Raw genomic sequence first — 18,709 nt, forward strand, 5'->3', positions numbered from 1 at the left:
AGATGTGGCATACGCACGCTTCGTGCAGAGCTTTTTGGGGATAATCACTCATAATCACCCCTATTTGTAAAACACGGGGCATGATGTATATATAACCTGAAATTATTCATGCTCATGTATCTGCAAGCTTGACACCCGTATTGTGCATGTAAGCTCATAGTCAGATTGCAACGCCCGTGATTTCACAATCACACCAAACAAACTACAGTATGAGCATTGCAGGGTGAGTTGTTGTATGATAAGTGCAGCACAAAGGGGGAGGTCAGTAAGCTAAACACCTCCACAGTTATAAATGCGTAAAGAAGGTGATTAAAAAAAACACTAACAGCCATGTAAATGTGGATATAACGTCATGTTTCCACATCATGCATTTATACTATCATGATCAACGGCCTTGAATCCCAAACTGGGGTAGGTGTACCCCCCGGGGTATGCGCAGATACATCAGAGGGTACGGCAAAAAAATCCTATCCTCTCGGAATTCTCCATTAATTTCCTATGAATACTCACTCTTACTCTGCCTGATTGGATTTAACTCCACAAGCAAGTACTAGCCAAACAGCCACAGAGCAGGGGTGCAGGTGGGTCTTTTTGGGGACGAGATACTTATGAGGCTGAATAAAGAGCAAACACTGTAAAGAAAACTTCACATAACAGGCCTATTTTCTGTGTTTTATACCTCCAGACTTACAAATACAGCAAAATGTAACATCCTATGAAAGCTGGAAGTTTGCGGAGGTAGAAGGGGTTCACAGCAGGAGGTTGGATGTTTCAGGAGGTACAGGACTTCGAGCCTCCCGCACACATATGTTGACAGCACAAGATAAATTTTGAAATTTTTGTTGGAAATTTTACTTTTTGTTTGGTTCGGGGCCTCAGATCCCAGGTATCTAGATAGATGTGAGAAGAAATAAACAGCTAAAACAGAACAAGTGAATGAACCTGAGAGCTACTTTCTAACCCAACACTGAAATAACACATTTGTACATTTCCAGTTCTTGCAACAGAGAAGGTCAGTTGGGACTGAGAGAAACACAGATACACGCACATAAACACACAAACACAGGAGGTTGTGCAAGGTGGGTCATCTGCAATGATCTCCGAGCTGTGCGGCCGGTCAGGGTTCTAGCAGCAGGGGATCTAGTCAGTCCTCTGTAATCGCGCTGTTCTGCCAAAAGCCTTCGTTCGGTGTCACAGCTCTGAATTTAGCAGAGTCAAACAGACAGGAGAGGAAGGAAGGGAGGATGGGGTGAAAGAGAGAAACCAAAGAGAGACAAACACTGCAAGGGCAAAAGAACAGATTGTCTGCTAGTGAATTTGAGATAGAACATGTAGGCCCAGATGTTTACTTTCTTAGATGGCTTCAGTGTGATTGCAGTTCTCTGGCAGCTGAGTTGGTCTCCACTCTTATCGAATGCCTTCCCCTTCTCTTGTTGGTAGTTATACTATGGTCTTAGCTCGTGACATGACACTCGTGAAGGTGCAGCTGATTCTAGCAGATACGTAAATACTGAGCATTCTAAGTACTATTGATTGTACTCAGAGTTTTTTGTGAGGATACTATAAGGTTTGATTTGGCCGAAAATATGTTAAAAAAATAAATAAATTACTACGACCGCTAATACTATGAATTCAATCACTATGAACAAGAAGAAGAAGAATACATGTACAACAGTATCCATGCTTTTTTGTGGAATAGTGCACTTTACATATATAACAATTATTTATTTTCTCATAATCTAATTAGGAGTCAGAATGATGTGAACGAAATTTAAAAAAAATTTTTTTGAAGAGGCAGAAACAGTGACATATAGAAAAGATGGCATTTCAACATCACGGTATTTGTTGACATTTGACCCTCAGCCCACCATTTAGTTTGAGTTTTGGCCGTCCAAAGAATAAGTTTGCGCACCCCTGATCTGAGGTCTAAGATGATAGAATGAGGCCATTGTCAGAGAGGTTTTGCTCCTCAAACAACAGGCTCTTCACTAGTTTTTCTTGAAATAATATTTTAAAATAAGTTTTTATGATGTGCCTGGTAGATTTAGGCATTAAAAACACCTGATTGTGTCTCCCACTGTGTATTTGTTGGTACCAACCACCCACCCCCTCCAAACCCAGTTTAGATTTATGGTGTTTCAGTAAGTAACAACCATTCATGATGTGATGTTGATCCAGGAAATACGTGTGTCCGCCGCAAAAATGGGTCTTCTATGAAATGGCCCTTGATAGGTGTAGGGGATCAAAAAAAGTCTTCATTGAACGTTCATTGATTTTCTCTCAAATAAAGCTATAAAAGAACTTTCTTCCCAATCGCCTTTGGCACCTGGAAAACAAGAGTATCAGTGTGACTGTAGTGTGCTGCAAAGATAAAATAAAAAAATGTGAAGATCAGGAGATCTTTGGCTTTTTCATTTGGCTTCAGGTCCAAAGAGGAGAGTGGAGAGAAGAGAAGAGAGGGAAAGGGTTGGCAAAGGATTGTGTGTGTATAAAGGACACACATCAGCACAACCTGCTGTGAAAAAAAATATTGAGTTCTATAGTTTTGTATATTTCACAGAGCTCTTGTGGGATTTCTGCATGGACTGAATTAGAAATGAACATCCACTACACGCGTACACACACACATACGCAAGCACACACATACGACACACCTTTCCACCACCCCAGCTAACCACCCACCCAATCATTAACTGTCCCTACAACACCACTCCCGTCGTTGAAATCATTAGCTCATGATGATGTCCTGGAGATCGTCAAGGGATGGCGAGCCTGCACAACCTTATATCACCACACACACACACACACACACACACACACAGTCAGTCCGATGCAGGCAGGTCTGGGTCATCCCCTCGCCTGTCTCTGTAGAGACGAAAGGAACAGATGTGATTGGCTGTGACAGATCTTTGACGAGTAATTGCTCTAATCACTCGGCGGCTCAGGACTGAAACCCCCGTCTCAGTACCAATCTCCCCCTCCTCTTCACTTGCTCGTCAGCGCGGTAACAACAGCGGGGTGTCAGCGGACGGAGCGGTGCTGGAAATATCTCTTCAGAGATGTCCTGCCATCAAGCCGTCACTGTTGACACACATTCACAAATGTGGACAGTAAATATGACCTATTGGGGTGGAGCATTGAGGTTATTCATCCTGTCACTCTTCTCTCTTTCCTTTCGCCCTCCTCATCCTGTGACCGGTTACCTTTTTCTCTCTGCCTGATGATGTTCCACATTGTCTAAAATTGTCATTTTAAAACTTTTCTACTACATTTTAACAGCAAAGCAGAGTCTCTTGCTCTCTTCCAGCACCACCAGGACGGTAAGACGAGGAGGAATTGTAAGTGTACCAGACCTTTAAAAGCAAAAAAAAGGAAAAAAGAAAAAGCAGGAGGTGCAGAGTAAAGGGGAGGGTTGATCATGAGCCAACCACCGCCCCATGTCCACAAACAGCCACCCCCATGCCTCCTCACACCCAACTAAACCCACCCTCCCTGGAAAAGACGACTATCAATTAGGGCCAGTGATTTCTGCGACCGTCCCTTAGCCTCCCCACTGCTCCACTGAGCTGCTGCTCAACCGGTGCAGAGATGGAAGGGAAGTAGGAGGAGGAGATAAAGGTATGCCTCTTGCTGTCAGCTTCACTCATAGGTAGAACTGCATTCATGGCTCTTAATTATATGTGGGTTGTCAGCACTGGTAGAAAACCCGGCCAGTGAGAGAGAGATGGAGAGAGAGAGCGAGAGAGAGAGAGAGAGAGAGAGAGAGAGAGGGAGGGAGCCTGGGCTGTGAGAGAATATAGTTAGCAAGATTGGTGAGCGTGGACGAGACAGAGATGACAGCCAGGCTACCCGTTCTGCTGCTCTCACTCCCTCCCCCGTTGTCCCTGGTTTGACTGGGCCGGTTGACTGGGAAGGTGAGGTGCTGGGTCTCGCCGGGTAATGATGTGGCTGTCCGTCTCAGTCAGTTACCTCGCGCCTTCAAAACAAAAGCGCTCAAAAAGCAGAGAAATCGATATAATGCATCCCCATTTCATTTTTTGTGTGTGTGTGTGTGTGTGTGTCCTTAGATGATTTGTGTGCACTTAGTCATGGCCACTGCACACGTAGTCTGCTTGTCTTCAGACAGGTCACATCGGGTATTATCTGAGAGTTTTCCAGTCTGTTATGGTTGGATTGCCTCTAAAACACATAGAGGTTATTATTATTATTGTTTGTTACCCCCTGCATCATTCCATACACGACAACACACGAATAATATTTCATGCACACAATGCACATGCACTTCCAAATAAGGCCTGATACCAAAATGGTGGCCGATGTGATACACATGCAAAATCAGAAGTTTAGTAGAATGCAAACTATACAAAGCTGTATTTATTTTTAAGTTACTGTATATGCTTTTTCAAGAGTAAAAAGACTTAATGTGTTAAAAAAAAAATTTAAATACATCATTTATCTCTAAATATTAGAAAACGGACAGAGTTTGTATAAAAAAAATTCTATTTCACATTTGTATGGACATAATCATAATTTAGTCAACACTTCAAATGATAAATGTTCATATATAGCACCATAATAATTTAAAAATGATTCAAGAAATTAAGAGTAAATGTAAGAAAATTGACCGGAAGTTGAATATCAACAAGCAGCAGTATTACCTGTAAGGAGGTTCTGTAATAATAACATTCATTTGAGGACTAATGAACAACACATCCTGGTTTTAAACGTCTCCAGGAAGTTCAATTTATATCCGCAGTGATACACATCTCTGCTGGTCTATAAGTGAATAATGCAGATAGGAAATTAACAGAGGAAGAGAACCTAAATGCATATGTGTTTGTGTTTGAAAGCTGCGTCTGACTCCCTCAGGGGCTTCCCAGAAATAGTCTACAAAGTTATTCGATAGTGACACATAAAAACACTACATAACAAGGTTTATTGTTTAATATTTTGGGATGCAGTAAGAGTGAAAGAACTTGGAAAAAATAGCTGTGGTAGCAGAATTTTAGCACGAATTCACATAAGTGCCACAACAAAGGCAAATACGACAAAGTATGGTATGGTACTTGCTAAACTGGGAGTGCTTATCATCGCTACAGCTATTGTAGTTCGGTGTATATACCCTGTATAGATGTGGTATGATGTCGTCATTGTTGTTCGGCCTAACTCGGGTTAAAAAGTAAACACTTGGCAAAACATGAACATTGGTGGGTGGAGGCCACAGAGCTTTGACCGTCACCCCCTCTCACCAGAGCTCTGATACTGTACGCGTCACTGTTTCATTTGTGGGACGAAGAATACAGACACATTTTGGAAGCTCTGTCTGACTATTGGAATCACTTGTTCCTGTTGTCCTAAATCAGAAAGCACAATTTCCTGTGTAGACGTCTGTACAGAGTTGAAGAATATTCCGCTCCTATAGGCCTGTGTGGTATATGTTTGCTATTATTGTTTTTACAAGATCATTTTGCTAACTGAGATGCCGCAGGGTCCCATAACAGGACTATTCATTTATGTGGTAATGAATTAGTGCATAAATGTTCTTGAGTGTACGTGCAATGCATGTGTGGTTATTTTTGTAGGTCTAATTCTCTTGGTTTATTATTACGCAATACTGGATGTGATGAGCCTAAGTGTCATCGCTTCTGTTGTTTCTGAGTTGTTTAGTGGTGCTTATTATCTACCAAATTTCACCTTTTTATCAATTTGAGTGGATTTGTACACTTATAAGGCTGGAAAACATCAAATCAGTCTGGTAACACTGGTCTTTTCACCTGAATTAGAGAAATGAAATAGCAATCCATCCATCCATCCATCCGTTTTCTATACCGCTTTTCCGTTAAGGGTCACAGGGGTTGGGGGATGGGGGGCTTTCCCAGCTGACATTGGGCAAAAGGCAGGGTTCACCCCGGACGGGGTCGCCAGTCCGTCGCAGAAATGAAGCAACTAGCATGAAAGTTCCCTACCAGCACCTGAAACTAACTGAGTGACGGTGGCAAATGGTAAAAACTATGTCAGAGCTGCAGGCTAGTCTGGACCTAGAGGTCTTCTGAAAAGTTCAAACTATCGCTTAATTGCTCTGCAATTCCTGGAGATTTCGACAGTTGGTAGGAATTTTGAGTAAAAACAGTACAGGTCAAAAAAAACCAAATAATTTCTACATTGCTGCACAATATCTGAAAAGAAAAAGTTAAAAAAAATCATGACAAACTGTTCCAAAAATATGAGCCCATAAAACAACATAAGCAGCTTTTGTTTTGCTCATGTTTGGCTCCAGGTAGTTTGGTAAAGTCCACTCGAGCCTATTGAGAGTGACGAGTGTGGTGATTCTGCCTCAGAGTAAATTGCAGTGTCCAACCCCCCAGCCTAAACAATTGGCCCCCATTACGAGCCTCAGGCACTCGGTCCAAAAACAAGTAGGAGAGTACCTGAGACTCGCGTTTGCTAACAATTCATAACAATACACACACTGGTCAACATCGGAGGGGGGACTCTGTTCAAAGTGGGTCACATAATTTGTCAAATTGGTTGTTTATCATCATTTTCTAACAAGTAAAGGAAGTACTCAGTGTACTCGTCAGTGTTCAAGTTGAATCAGTTGGAGTTCGAGCGCAGTTCTTTTACCTGCCCTCGCCAAACAAGTCCAAAGAAAGCTCATCTGACCGCAACCACATACGCTGACCAGCAACAACATTAAAATCACAGACGTTTGAGGTGAATGACATTGATGATGTCCTTGCGCCTGCATGGATGGATATATGAGGCAGAGAGACCACAGTCAGTTCAAGTCGATGTTTTGAAAAATGTAATCAAAGGATCTGAGTAACTTTGACAAAAGGATAATGCTGATGGCTAGAAGACGGGGTCAGAGCTAAACTTTGTGGTGTCCTCCTGGTATGGACTGGTTTCCCAATGTGGTCAAGTCTAATTGGATATGGTCTTTAAATGCACCGCATGTATGGTTTAGATGTTAATTGGCATGTTCCAAATTTATAACTGCAAGCTACACACAAAATGAGCCTGATCCCCACACTGTTCGTTGCTACGCAACCTCACTAAACGTCTTGTTCGCGTAAGTTATATGAAACCCATTCATAAAAAAAACTGTCATATTCAGGAAATATGAAGTAAATGCACAGGTGCACACGTGTGAGTTAGAGAGCCACATAATAGAGGGCAGGGGGTTTTGATGATGTGGGGACACTCACATGCTCTATGGGCAGAGCTTTGCGGAAGACATATCAGCTGATCTGGCTACGTGCAATTAGCCCTCTGCTAATCTGAATGGGAACAACTGATTTAATTGTGCCGCACCTCAAGCCTTTCCAAACGGATAACATTTTCATCGTGAAAGGAGTCACTTTGCAGGAGTTGGGTGATGCTCAAAACAATGTATCCGCTATTTTACAACAGAACTAATGCATATGCATGTGTTGACAGTTGATTGATATCATTCTCATTGCCAAAAGATGAAAACACAAGTTGCACTCTGTGGCTTTAACTCAGTAGGTAGCCCACGCTGAAAAAGACGATCATTTGTGTTCAACGCAGAGTTACTTTTTCCAAGAAATTCATGGTGATGTCCAAAGTAAAATTGCCTGATAACAAGACGCTGGATGAGAAGAACAAATGTCATAAAGCAGTCCAGGACGAACGTACTATATGCCAAATTATATGAACGACTCCATCTTCTTTCTGAGTGAATAATAAATGAATAGTGCGGGGGGGTTTTTCAGCATCCATTCATCTCTGTTCACCTGTCTATGTGTTCATTTGTGGTCAGCACTTGAGATACAGTTGGTGACATTGACCTTGATCGAGTTAAATGAAAGACGTTAGTGCGGGGTCATCACACTGCTAAACTGGGGTGTCACACCGAGGACTGTAGGGGAGATGACATGGTGGACACTGTCTCTCTTATCACGTGTAAGAATGGCTGTTGATATAAATCTCCATAGTAAGAATACCAATATATGCGGTCTGAAAATGGAAGCTTACTTGATAAATCATTCCAATTCACCTTATTACAAAGTCAGTTATATGACCATTATATAACAAACACCACTAGCTTTTTAGAAAAATCTCTCAAACAGAGCAGAAACTTACTAAGGAGATCACACACCCCCCGCCCCCTCTCTGAGTTAACTTTATTGCTGTTGTTAGTCCCCTTAGTTGGGTCGCTGTCCCTGTTAAAGCCCTCAGCGTGTTGGCTCTTCAAAGGCATCCCAGAATAGATCAAGACCACTCAAGATTAACAGTTGCAAATTATTCATGAGCCCATGGTCTCCTGGCCGGGAATAGCGCAGAGAGGCCTAGGCAACGTGTCATCAAGGCATCGGGGGGAGGGGATAAAAGAAAACGTGCACACACATCTTTCAGATATTAGTGCTCACATCAATGCAGCTACAAGTTGTAATACGTGCATACGGTTATATTCACATTTTTGCAAGCCTTATATTTCGTCAATCTGTTTATGTAATCAATGAATCAATGCAGTTTTGAAGAGCAAAGGACATTAGCAACATTACCACCAGCGATCTGACTTGTCGGGATGGGGGAACAGCATTCAAGCCCGGGGAGCACAGAGGGAGTGTCCTTTTAGCAGCGACTAGTCTGCACTGATTCCTCTGTAATAGGCTTTGGACCGGCTCCCACCGGAGAGTTTGGTTGACAATCTGACAAAGTTATCTAGAGATAAATGGGTTACGGGTCAGAGGTGCTGGGAGGGGAGAGAGAAAGCGACTTGACTTTTCTGACAGTGATGTTTTGAGGGAGGATGTGTATAGCCTCGAGCGTTGGCGCGAGCAGGTCCCCCCAGGTGGATGGTAAGATTGTCTTCTGCAAACAGAGCACTGCTGTAAATATGTGTGTGTGTGTGTGTGTGTGTGTGTGTGTGTGTGTGTGTGTGTGTGTGTGTGTGTGTTGGTCTTTCTGTCTATGGCTAAATCTGATATTTTTATTAAGAGGGAGATTTGCAAAGACAGAACATGTGAAGTGCCACCAGCAAGCCAATAGAATCCTGAGGCAAAGGTCACAAATTCAAGATTAGAGATGGACAATGTTGATAGGCCTAAACAAGCTCCGTATCAGCCCGTATCATGAACCATTTAAGTAATAACTGAGCCTGTCTCTCACTTCAGTTAGACGCAGAAAACACACACACGCACAAAAGCACAAAACAAGTTTAAACACATGCAAAAAAAAAAAAAGTTCTATTTACCTCCACACACATCGTACCTCCCACCAAGCCAGGCCTCTTTTTACCCTTTAATTCCCCAGATAAACAGACTTTTCTCTGATCCTGTCAGTCCGCGTTATCTGCTACGCCGGTCAGCCAGTCCGCTACTGTGGAGCAAATTAGGCTCCTAAATGTCAAAATTGCTACACTTTATTACGTTAATTAGAGGCTGAGTGTACATGGAGGATGGGGAGAAACACAGACAGACAGAATGACAAACACTGAGGAGCGCTGACAGTCAGCCTTAGCAAAATATACAAGAGATTAACACACCGTATATATAGACATATATGTGCTGTACTTATACCCTCATCCTGTCGTATGTACTGTTTGTGCAGTGAAGCAGACTGTCACACACAGACAGGAACACTCACACTGTGTACTAATATAGACTTTTACCTCATTCGTAAAATCTGCGTATTTTCCAGTTCATGTTGGAAGAGAGTAAAAGCAGCAGAGCAACATCTTTGCAAAGTGTGAGCCGCATTAACTTAATCACAAAAGTAATATGATCAACAACACCATAAAACTCCTGTTGCTTAGCTTGCATATATGATTACATCATATGGTTCATATCATTGCCGTACTCAGCAAACGACCACGCTGGTCTGCATTTGTTATTTATTTTGCCTTCTCTTTTGCTTTAGCACTAATCTGTATGATAATTACTGCCTGCATCTGTGCATGTCAGTAACAAAAAAACAAAACAAAAGCTCTTTTGTTGGATGGACTTGAGTTTGGACAATTGTCCAGTATCGTTTCATCAAAGCCGTCCCGTGATTCTTGGTGAACTGAACAATCATTTTATCTATCATTCAGACCCAAACGCAAAGGAACGTAGAGCCCGAGTTTAAAAGTACCTGGATTTTTCTTTGATAAATCTCAACATCCCTGACAGCTTAAACATTCGTATAGGCAGCATTGTCAGATAGGATGGAGGAGCCAGCAGGGGCATCATGAGCTGACTCGACGAGGCCAGAAATGTCTTACAAAGGCAAACCAGTATCAGGGAGTCCGTCCAGTAAAGCAACAACTGTACCTGAGCTGTGTCCTGTCCAGCTGGCTATACAGTTCTGAATGTGGGAGGATGGCAGATAGTTGAGCTTTCATACAATTGCTGGAAATATGGGATATTTTATCCAAATACCATATTCAGCCAACACTATCATCAAGAAGAAGAAGAACTGCCCTCCAGAGGGTAAGTGAGAAAGAGGATGAACCGAAAAAGCCCGGCATCAGACAGCGGAGGAAGAGATGAAGGCCCCATGTAGAGACGCTAGTCCAGAACCGTGTTGCTGCCCACCATGCCTGCAGCCACAAGATCAGTAAGTAAATGAATACAATGGTACTGAAGGGAACTCTTGACTCACACACAACCTGGGCTGCCTCTAAATATAAATGAGGATGACGTAACGCTATCGCAAGGTTGTTGCACCAAAAACAATCTTTCATGCACGTTTTACACAGGTGCCACAGCTTGGCAACCAAGGAAACTTGAACTAGGATCAACTTTTGGAGAAACCACATCTCATATCACAGAACCTGAATATCAGACAATTCAACCCTCAAGTTGGCAATACCAATCCCCTCCTTGAGGTTTTATTTGAGTTGGAGGAGAGGAAATTGGAGAATGGATCCATGTCAGGGGTTAGGAATCTTGTTTGGGTGGGGCTCACTCATCAAAACATGTGTCACACAAACGTAGTGATGCACCCACATTGTTGCAGCCTAATTTGGTCTGAAATCAGCCATAAAAGCATATCAAAGAAATGCTTCCTAGGGATTGTACATTTTGGGGTCATTTAGATATCAAAACTCAATGATCTGTATGAGCTGAAAGTCCGTTCAAAATTAAGAGGTTTTCATATCGACAATATTGTGCTGCCGCAAGTATATTTGGACCCTACAGTATATAGTAATAGAGAAGTAGAGGTTTAAATCTTGGATGATGTGCAACATACTGTCAATACCAATCACATGTAAAGAGTGTATGAATGGATGAAGGTAATGTCAGGATGGGATTGCCTTGAACCAAGCAAAATATTAAAAATTGCGGCAATCTTTATTGGTATGAGAACTTTAAAATCATTTACAGGGAATGTACATGAATATGCAAAATACTACATTGCAATCCCTACTTCAAACAAAGACGTAACTGCCACCAAATATTGCATTGTCACACTTCAGCTTGACTTTATTCAGAGACACAAATGGAGAGCAGTTTTACTAAACCTGTTCAATGCTCCTAAATCTGTGTTTTCCAAAGCTCGCCACCATCCCGACACTTGAAAGCAGAGCCCTGATCAATGCTTTGCAGACTGTATTAATCGATTAGGAGTGAACAGAGAGCGACTACTCTAATGGCTGGTTCTGACTGAACCGGCCTCCTCATATGAGAGCAATTGTTCATTACAGGGCTATTTCATGGTGTTCGTCACTTTGCAAGCTTCTGTCTTTCATTCAGCAGCGCCTTGGATGGAGGAATGGCCTCGGGATATATTGTCTGCTCAGAGCTTGAATGTTGTCATGCTAGTTCCCAGTGATTTGCCTTGTGCGATTCAAGACTTTGAAAAATGGGAAATGTGTTTCGCAGACTTGGGAGAGAGGGGCTGAATGTGATATCAGTGTTACCCAGCGCAGGGTGTTAAGAAAAGTCTGTGGGAGAATGGAGTTCTGTTTCAGTTCAAGCAGAATCTTTTAGTAATGTTTTAGTACTTATGGTAGCTTTAATGTTTTATTACAATCAGTGTTACATCCAGGTTTTAGAATGCTTTTTAATGTTTCTCAGCGCGGAGGCAGAACAATGTTCAACTAGTAAAGAAGGAGTTTTATATGGTTCACATGCCGTGCAGTATGTGCTTTGATATGGAAGTCGCATGTTCAACTGCCATGTTACTCCCAGGAAGCCAAAAGCAATAAGTTATGAACAGATTCTGAGTTGAATTATTTACCCTACATTTCAACAATATGTAAAGTATCCAAACCATCTCAATCTGCCTGCAACACAGCTCGGTTATTCTCCCCATACTAAACAGAGACCTCTGGGCATGACAGCAGCCATACATTATACAGCATCTACCACAAACATACATTTATGGCTCTACACACCGCACATGGCACACATAGCTCCACATATAACCTCTGATGCATTATTTCTCTTCAGTGTGAGAGTCACAGGTGAGTCCTGGGCGCTTTCATCATAGTCTGGCTGTCCGGCTGGCTGGCTGCAGTCTCATCTGTCCCTAGGTTGAAATTGCCAATAAAGAGGGTCTCATATAGATCACCCCCGTCGGGGGCTGGCGACCTGTCATGCAGACCATGATTCCTAGCTCTCAGAGAGGGGAAGAGGGACAAATAACCCTGTGAATCTCCCTATATCTATCTTTCCACTGGCCCCACAACTCTTCTTCCTCGGTCGCTCGCACTCACACACACACACACACACACACACACACACACACACACACATACGCATGTCCTTCTTCAGCAAGCCATAAAGTGCCAAGCAGAAGGGATATAGTGGACACAGTCATAGGAGAGACAAGTGCCGGCCTGAGCTTTCACTTTCCCGTTCCAGAGGCAGTGAATCAAACTAATGGGTTAAAGACATGAAGACGGATGAGGAGGCAGGATTAGGACCTGGGCAGAGGTTTCCTAAATGCGCACTCATGAGCCTGTGATTTTTTTTTTTTTAATTTTTTCAAACTTCACATTCAGAAAGATGGAGTTTCATTTTAACCTTTTTAAAACTGTGCAAAAAAAATCAGTAATGTGCCCCTGAGCAAAGAAACTGAGCTTCTCCTCCTCATCAGAGTAACTCTGCAAGTTCAGATATGAATTCATATGTGGATCTTCTGCATGTTCTTATCCAAAGAAAGATTTCAGTCTCAAGAAATAACTACTTTAATTTAAAAGGAGAGAAGAAAAAGACAAAATTGACCAACTTTTTTCTCAATGATAAATTATACCTATTAGTTTTTATTGTAAAATTACAATAGTTTCAAAAATCCTATTTGTTTAACATGAGCTCATATCTTTCATATTCCAGATCTTAAAAGTTAATTTTACAGAGCCGTGTCAGAGCCTGGTCCGAAGAGGCAATGGATGATTTGTGAAAGATCCACAGTGCTCCCTGCTGGTGAAGGATGAAACGGCAAAATGATCCAGCTGCACACACACACACGTACACACATGTACACACACTCAAACACACACACACACACACACACACACACACACACACTGGAACATACAGTGTTTCGCTCGTATGTATGCAACTTCATGTGAGTTACAGGAGTTCAAACCTCCAACAACATTGGAGTTTCCCCTGATCAAGAGTACATCCTCCAAGGTTTTGTGTCTGAATCATGGGCGAGAGACACAGAGTCAGAGTCAGAGAGCTGGAGAGCAACCTGCGTGGCCAGTGGGCAACTTCAATAAAAGACAATCTGACTTTTCAGAAGCTATAATAATCAAGATCCTCCCACTGAGGTTGTTTGTCTGAGGGGGACACGGATGGCTACGGGTAAGGAGGAGGAAATTCAGAGCGGTAATTAATAGTCTTAAGTGACTGCTGCTGGCTGGGAGGCAGGGACAGGGTTTGTTGTTACTGTGAGCTGGTACTGTGTCCCCCAGCATGTCCCATAGCCTCGTGGGCTGGCATGTAAGCAGAGGAGGAGGAAATGGAGAAACTGCTTTTATTACCCCCTTCATTTGTCTCTGGGGGGACTTCTCCTGATCAGCCAACCACCCTCCTTCTCCATACACATGCCCTAATGCCTTCCAATGTTAATCCCGTGTCACAAATGTTAAGGGAAAGACATGAAATGCCACAAAAATGTCATCACTCCACCCCTGTCACTGGCTCATCCAACCCTTCCAACCCCCTATCCCCTTGTAAACAGACTCTAACAAACACTCATTTGCATGTGAGCGTGTGTTTGTGTGTGATGGAGTGTGCTGGGGTGGGGGGGGGGGGGGGGACCAGCTTGTTGTTTTTAGCCTTTGGGTGCCTGTTTCTACATGGAGCAGCAGGGTGGTTCCTATAATCCCATCACTGTTGTCGTCGTGAAGGCCCAAAGGCCACGCCGAAAGATGCAACATTTCTGGCATCCTGCGACTCTCCTCCACTTCCAGAGCCAGCAGCTGCACAGCCAAACGACACACTGTGTGGACTAGACACATATATATATATATTGCCACATATATATATATATATATATATATATATATATATATATATATATATATAGTCATACTTGACTGGTGGAGAGGGACTTATTGTATGGTCTGTTTGGCCTGGATTTCAGCCACAACATGAATCCGGTTCTCAGATTTGCTTGAAAAAGAAGAACATTAAATCTACAAATTCACAGCAATTATTGCTATTGAGCAATCATTTGAGTTTTTTTAAGGAACAAAAAAAAGCTGAATCAACCAGTTCCAGGATTTCAAATGACGAGTTTTCTCTGTTGCATGTGATAATAAACTGATTTTCTTGGGTTTTTTACGGTTTTTATACTGAACCATTTGTACTGTTTGTAAGGCTTTTAAATTGCCTTTTTAGTGGTTTGTCTCCTAAGTTATGAAAATGTGACAGAGGAGATGTGTCTGATATGATGCGGGACCCCATACTTCTTCTGCAGGGAAAAGACTAATTCATTATATACAGTATAATGTGTAACTTCTTGCTGTGTTGCTGTGTCGTACGTTTTTTACTTTTTATGTATGGGCATTTTTGCTTGTTTATGAAAAGATTAACTGCTCTATGTATTTTATTTGGCTCTCTGTTGTAAAATATGTTTCATATTTTTAAAACTTAAAAATATCATGAATATGCACATATGTTCTAAGTTAAACAAGACTTTGCCAAAAATATTTTTAAAAAAATATTCTGTTGATGCTTGATTTTTTTTAGGGAAAAAGTAATTCTGACTAAATGTTTCCATTCCAATTCAAAGCCCATTCATTGAGAGTTTGTTCAAAATGAACTATAAATCATGTTTTGTTTAGGAGTTTCCTTTGAACAATATAAAAAAATAATAAAATAAAACCTGCCAGTAGCAGAGGGTACAGGCAACACTTTCAGTGGGTGTCTTACTTCATCTCCCAGCCTCTTTCCAAACTGTCAGCCAGCCGCCTGGCTCACGTCCCCATCCTCACTTCACGTTGGGGATCCAACTCAGCACCAATATGCAATTTCCCCAATCCGTGCTGACAGCCTTCATGTTGACTTCACAACCAAACCACCACCCCCCCACCCCACACACACACGAACACACACAATTCCTTGTGGTTAGAATACAGTAGTCAGTCACAGAGCTTTCGCAGGTCATGAAAGGTAACAGAGGAGACAGGCAGGGCAGTGGCCGTGCACCCCAGCTAGACAAATCAGTGTAACAGCATATTGTAGGCTACAGACCAGGGAGAGGGGGATATATACCAGGACTGAGGCTGTGTTCATGGCTATGCCTTCTCTGGAAAGCCCCGCGGCATTATCCGTGACCCCCACTGTAGATTTCTTTACTAATGTGACCCCATATCGCATATCACAATCTGCAAACTCCCACAGGCTACAGTTAGTCCTGGGTACTGGGGATCGTTGTCCTCAGCCCGCCTGAGTACAGACAGGATGTGGCAGCTTGGAGGCATTTAGTTAAAGGAGACGCACTTTAACGCTGCAGGCATGCATTTATGGAAGTCCTAGTAGGGTAAAAGTGTGTGACGTGCTGGAGCCAATAAACAAACAGCAAAAAAAAGGAAGGTTGGGGGAAAAAAAACATGCAGAGAATTTGCCTTACCTTGTTCTATGGCATCTAATCATTTGTGATAGTCTGCGTACTCATTCTTATAATTAATTTGTTTTCTGGGACAGCTTATTCTCAACAAATTGGGTTTAAAAATATCATCTGTTCTGTTCTATTAAGAATGTGCTGTGAAAGGGACGGATGTGGCTATACAGTGGATGTGCAAGGCAATAAATGTCAATGAAAGTAGTTCACATGAAGCAAAACTGCCGCCCGTACGAGAATCAAGGGGGCCCTGCTGGATATTCAATGTTAAACGGCTGTGTTATGACACATGTATTCATGGGTATCTTATTATGATAATGAAGATATTCACGATTCCCTTGTGAAGGGAAATTTGATTCTGTTTGTCACAGTGAGATAACACTGGAAGAGTAATATTTAAGAGTATCTTTACGACGGGGGAAATGTGGTAAGAAATATGAAGACGCTTTTATTGTGTTGTTCTTCATGATGTAACAACAAGTTGCACGCAAAAAAGCTCCTCATATTTTTGGATCTAAGAAACCCATTATCTAGAGCAGGATATTTCCCTAGAATGAGTGAAAAAACCTGTTGAAATGACCACGAAAAAGATCATGTCAGGTGTATAGAGGATATTGTTCCTGACCCAAATTGAATTATAACCAGCTTTTGGCTCAAATATTTATTCCACTGTACAGTTTGCTTCTATACTCATTAATCCAGTCGTGAAATCATGTGACAAATCTTGATAAAATTATTAGAGGTGATCTCACCTTGGCAGCACGGTGGTGCAGTGGTCAGCACTGTGGCCTCACAACAAGAGGGTTCCGGGTTCGAGACCTGGCTCGGGCACAGGATCTTTCTGTGTGGAGTCTGCGTGGGTTCTCTCTGGTACTCCGGCTTCCTCCCACAGTCCAAAAACATGCAATTGGGGACGAGGCTGATTGATACTCTAAATTGACCGTAGGTGTGACTGTGACTGTGAGTGTGAATGGTTGTTCGTCTCTCTATGTTGGTCCTGTGATGGACTGGCGACCTGTCCAGGGTGAACCCCGCCTCTCCCGTTGACGCTGGGATAGGCTCCAGCCCCCCCGCGACCCTTAATATGTAGGAATAAGCGGAAGATGACGATGGATGGATGGATCTCACCTTTACCAGCTACAATAATAAAACTGTACGTGATCATTTTTTTCTGGTTAAATATTCACTTTTTTGCCGTTAGTGTATAAATTGCCTAAGCAGGACCTTTGAAAAGGTTTTGTGACATACGTGAGACTGTGGATTTATTCGAAGTTCAGTGTGGTGGCCGATACACTAGAGAGATATCTTGTGTTGACAACGGAAGTGCTGTTTTTTTGCCAAAAATAAAATCAGGAAGACAACACACTTTGCACTGCAATACTTGTGACACCAATGTTCTTGCCAGGGCACCAAAACTCTAAAATAATAAATTCGCAGGGTCTCTTGTCGCGAGTAAGAATTTTGTGGCGTGAGACGTTATTATGGCCAATTCGAAGTCTTATAGGTAAAAGAAGGAGAAGAGTTAACGATAAAGTATCGATAAATACAGATCTCATGTGGCTTTAATACACTGCCTACGAAAGGATCTCCTCACGCCACAGAAATGTTTGAGGGTGCTCGTGTTGATCTCTTCTTGGAAACAAGATGCACAACAAAGTCACAGACCAATATTACGTAATAATGTAACAGCTGAATTTAAAAGGAAATTTAATACCACCCAAGGGTATATATATATTATAACATGTTTGCATACTTTTGCACCAGTAAAATGATCTCGAGTGATCATATTTTTACAGTGTTTTTAAAGCTTTTATTCAAACATAAAAACTTGTTCAGATTTCCTGTTTTTCTTTTTTGCTTTTGGAACTACTATTTTTGGACTCTAGACTTATTTAGGCAAGAAATGTTGTCTTTTGGGCTTTTTATTGGTTATAACCTTGATTAAAATAATTCAGAACACCATTTTCTTGATACTATGAAATTATAAAGCCAGTTTAACGAACAAGCTATGCGACGTGACAGTCACTAGTTTGTATTTCTTCTGTTGTATTTCACAGCGATTAACAGTGACTGAATAACTCTATTAACTTAAAGCTCCCTCAGAGCATATATACTTATACATAACAGATTTCTTTTTCCCCTTGATTTAAGACTTCCTCCCCTCACTCTGCGTCTTTTGTATATATTTATATATTCAGGCTGAACAAAGTCAGTGCTAATTTGTATTGCTGCAGTCCCTGGAATGACCTCAAGCCTTGTCATTCAGAGGAGCTGTTTCAAAAAGGATCACTGGAGAGGAAACGAAAGCTTGTCGTGTGACACCTCAGCCTAGCTGTCACTCTCTGTTGTCACACTCCCACAGATGCACCTGGACATTATACAGTTAATAAGCCCACTTTTGACTGACAGGTGACATTTCATTATGGGGAAATCGTAGAAGCACGGAACAAATCCAACCAGACATAACATACACAATGTCAAACCGGGACACACTTCAGACACAGACAGAGCAAGTAAACTTTGCTGCAGGATGTCAGACTGAAATTCCAGACCTTCCACTGTCATTTTGATTCCATTTAACCACGAATCCTCGCAGAGAACTTCTGTGAAAACAGGCATGTTGCTCTGAACTGGCAGGTCTGCATAACACTCATTTTAGATCACTTCAGCATGGGCTGCT

Source organism: Aulostomus chinensis, chromosome 21, assembly GCF_037954235.1.
Source record: "Aulostomus chinensis isolate RoL2024-O1b breed Wild chromosome 21, RoL_Achi_v1.0, whole genome shotgun sequence".
Lineage (NCBI taxonomy): Eukaryota > Metazoa > Chordata > Actinopteri > Syngnathiformes > Aulostomidae > Aulostomus > Aulostomus chinensis.